Genomic DNA, 4,394 nt, shown 5'->3' with positions numbered 1-4,394 from the left:
GTTTAATTTCCACGTTTTTGTGTAGAAATGTGAGTTTCTGTTAGGGTTGATTTCTACTTTTATTCCACTGAGATCTGAGAAGGTACATAGTATGATTTCTATTTTTTTAAATTTCTTGAGATTTACTTTGTGTAAATCTCTAGGATATGGTCAATCTTAGAGAATGTCCCGTGAGCTGATGAGAAGAAAGTATATTCAGTGGATTTTGATAGAATGTCCTGTAGATGTCAGTCAGACCCAGTTGTTCCAGGGTTTTGTTTAAGTCCATTATTTCTTTATTAATTTTCTGTTTGGAGCATCTGTCTTGTGCCGTCAGTGGGGTGTTGAAATCTCCGGTGATTATGGAGTTGCTATTAATACTTTTGCTTAGCTCCAGTAAGGTTTGCTTTATGAAACTGGGTGCACCTAAGTTGGGTGCATATATATTTAAAATTGTTATCTCTTCTTGTTGAAGTGTGCCCTTCACCATTATATAATGACCCTCTTTGTCTTTCACTACTTTTGTTGGTTTAAAAACTAAATCATCTGGAATTAGAACTGCCACGCCAGCCTTCTTTTGGCTTCCACTTGCTTGGAATACTGATCTCCACCCTTTTACTTTTAGTCTATATGCATCCTTGCAGGTTAGATGTGTTTCCGGAAGACAGCATATACTTGGCCTGTATTTTCTTATCCATTCAGCCAGCCTATGTGTCTTGAGTGGAGAGTTTAAGCCATTCACATTTATTGAGAGAACTGATAGGTAAGGTAGATTACTGTTCATTCTGTTGGATTGGATGTTGTTGCTTTGATTTCTCTCTTGAGCCATTGTATTATCTGGCCTTTAATCTTTGGGTTTTGGTTGTTTTTATATTCGTGAGTTTTTATTATGGTGTTCCGTGCATAGCACTGTTGAGTACTTCTTGTAGGGCTGGTCTTGTCTTGGTGAATTCTCTGAGACTTTGCTTGTCTGAGAATGTCTTTATTTCTCCTTCATATATGAAGCTTAGTTTTGCAGGGAATAGGATTCTAGGCTGGGCATTGTTTTGTTTCAGAAGAGAGAGAATGGGGCTCCAGTCTCTCCTTGCTTGTAAAGTCTCATTAGAGAAGTCTGGTGTTATTTGAATTGGGTTTCCCTTGTATGTCACTTGCTTCTTTCATATTACAGCTCTAAGAAGGACCTCTTTAGTTGATATTTTGGTCAGTCTGATGGCTGCATGTCGTGACATCTTCCTGTTTGCATTGAATCTCCCAGGGGTCCTCTGAGCTTCTTGAACTTGTATATCAAGATTTTGAGCAAGTCCTGGGAAATTTTCCTCTATTATATCTTCAAATAGCTTGTCCAACCCTTGAGTGTTGTCTTCTTCCCCTTCTGGCACCCCTATGACCCTCACATTAGGTTTCTTCACATAATCCCACATCTCTTGTAGGCTTTGCTCTTTTCTCTTCTTTCTCTGCTCTATCTCTGTGACGGTTTTATTTAGTTGGAGGGTGTTATCTTCAATCTCTGAGATTCTTTCTTCTGTTTGATCTACCCTGTTCTTGAGACTTTCCACTGTATTTTGTAGTTCCCTGAATTGATTCTTCATTTCCAGGAGTTTGGTTAAAGTTTTCTTCATTGTGTCTATTTCTTTAGTGAAATTTTGTTCTAGGTCCTGGAGGCTTTTGTGGTTTCTTTGTGTTGGTTATTGAGTTGTTGTTGCAGTTCGGTGAGTGTTCTTATGATCCACATACAAAATTCCTCTTATGTCATATTGGTTGCCTGATATTGGTTGGTGTCCGTTTCTAGGGGGCTGGTGCTCCTCTTTGGGGGTGTGTTTTCCATTTGGTTCTTCATATTTCCTGAGTTCCTTCGCTGATTTCTTCCCATGTGGATCAGTTGTTGTTTCTTTCCTTTAGGTTTTTGTTTGGGTATTCACATGCCTTGTTTAGTTTCTGAGGCGTTAGGTGGTGTCTGTGGGTGAGATTCGACCACTCCCTGTATAATGAGTCAGTGAGTGCCGTGAAAAGGCTGTGCAGGATGCCGTCCCTGTCAGTAGGTGGCGCTAGCTTGGAGGAACAGGCTATGCTGTTGTTTTTGTGTCCTGTTATCAGCTCTTGTTCTGGGCGGAGCTGAGTTGGGTAAGCCTGCCCTCAGGCACCACCAATGCCCTTAGCAGGGGTCAAAGTTCTGTTCTCTACTTCCAGGAAAACCTGTCAGGGTGGGGCTGGAATGGTCCTGCTCAGCCAGAAAGTCTGCTTGTGGGGGTGGGGCTGTCTGAGACCCGCAGTCTGGAGCGGGCCTTGCTTCTTTCCACCCTCCCCAACTCCGCAGCTATTCCTGGGCCTCTGCCAGCAGGCCAGACCACACGCCACCAGGCCTCCCTGGATTGTGATGCCCGCGGGGAGGTTCCCTGTGCAGGAACGCCACCTGGGCTGGGCGCACGGCCTCCCTTTGGGGGGGAGGGTTGCCCTCTAGGACTCTGATCTGCCCCTGGAGGCACACACACCTCAACAGGCTGTTCAGAAATATCCCTTCTGTGCCCCAGGCAATGCTAGACCTGGGTGCACAGGATCTGTTCTGCAGGCCCGACCTCTGGGTCCCAGAGTTCAAACTGTATCCCCACCAGGGAGAGGAGTTCCGGTCGGTCCCAATTCACTCACAGGGAGCCCAAGCTGTGTCTGTGTCTCTCAGCCTCTGAGTTGGCACCGTTCTCCTGGGAACACCGTGCCAGCAGCACCTGGGAGGGCTGGCAGGTAGGGAGCTCACAGTCTGAGTTCCCCTTAGTCAGCTGTAGGTTCCCAAAAGGGAAGGTCCCGTTCCCTGGAGGTGCCTCCAGCTGGTGGCTGTATTGTCTCTCTGGGCAGCCTCGGGTAGGGTAGGCGGAGGGGAGAAGGAGGCAATATGGTGCCTGCCTCGTGGCTCGGGTCTGTGTACAGGGAGGTGCCCCGTCCACTACAGGCTCACCGCTAGCTGGTGGTGGCTGTCTCTGGGCTGGTGTCTGCAGGTCTCTCCACCCGCAGGGGGGCCCACCAGCAGTCCCAAATGCAGGGGAGGGGAAAGGTGATTTATCCACCTACCCTTGCCACTGGTCTCCGGGCTGCTCCAGTGGTCTCAGCTTCCAGTTCTCCTCCACAGTCTCCTCCCGTGGAGTCTCCTGGGGTCTCAGGTACCCCTCCTTCCGGCCCTCATCTGCTGTATGCTCGCCTTCTTGTTTCTTTTTTCTAATTTCTGCTAGAATCTTTCTTTTCTGCAGAGACACTTGGTCTGGCGGTATTTCTCGTCCGCCATATTGATCCTCTCTCTCAGATTGTGTTTTTTAATAAAAATACAGAAGACTACATCACAAACAAACCCACATCATCGTTAAATAATAAAGAGACTTTAGGAAATGACACTGATATATAACATGTTTACGTGTCTAAAAAATAACATTTATGTAGCATTTTTACCTATTTCATTATTAATGCCTTTTTTTCAGAATTTTTAGTCACTGAAGTCTCAACAATTGGCAGCTGCTATGATTCTCATGTGCCCTAAATTTTATGAGTCCACTATCTGGTAGACTATCACCATAAGGCTGCATTCACACAGCTATTATCAATTCTTATTCCAGTATATAGCTACTGTACTGGTAAGAAAGCAATTCCCTGAAAATGGCAGTTGTTCATGTACCTTGGCATGTACATGGACATACAAAACAAATGCTCTAAAGTTGCTAGACAAAATGCATTATTTTTCCTGTGCTGTACTACAAGCTGATTAATAATGAGGCATTTCGGTGACTCGGAATTGAATAGAGTTGATGCTCTTCTAGTAATGTGGCACTGTAATAGCTTCTTTTATTGGCGGTAGTAATAAAGGCTATATTACAAAGCATAAACTATTTTTCACCTTGAGTCTAACTGATTTCTGATAAAGCTATGCAAATTCTGTGTGTGTTTTCCTTATTTATTCAGGACACCCTTTAAGAAGCAATTATCTCAATTGAGAGGAATGCTGAAAACAGATTATCTAATAATTCAAAGATGCCCAGAAAGATTCAAGTAAAAAAAGTAAATAATATGTAGGTGAGTTTACTATCTTATGAATTAATCTTATTTAAAGGTAATATTTTTCATATACAATTTTTACTCAAGCTGATCAATCAACAGAAATTGCTCAACAAGATTTTGAAGAATGGTCATTGCCATGAATTGAAACATTCTAACTTGATCCAGGAGTAAAACAATAATATTACATGAATTCACTATAGAATATTTTTGAAAGTAAAAACCCAAAGAGATAGAAATAATAGACTCACATATGTCAGAAAACCAGCCATGCAAGGTAATCATCCTTGATGTAAAATCTGATGAGCTGTCTTCCACATAACTCTTCACACTTGTCTATAATATATAAAAAAATTTCTTAATGGGATAGTTAAGTCCTCATA

The sequence above is a fragment of the Microcebus murinus genome, chromosome 11 (assembly GCF_040939455.1).
Source record: "Microcebus murinus isolate Inina chromosome 11, M.murinus_Inina_mat1.0, whole genome shotgun sequence".
NCBI classification, from domain to species: domain Eukaryota; kingdom Metazoa; phylum Chordata; class Mammalia; order Primates; family Cheirogaleidae; genus Microcebus; species Microcebus murinus.
This window is presented reverse-complemented; position numbering follows the sequence as displayed.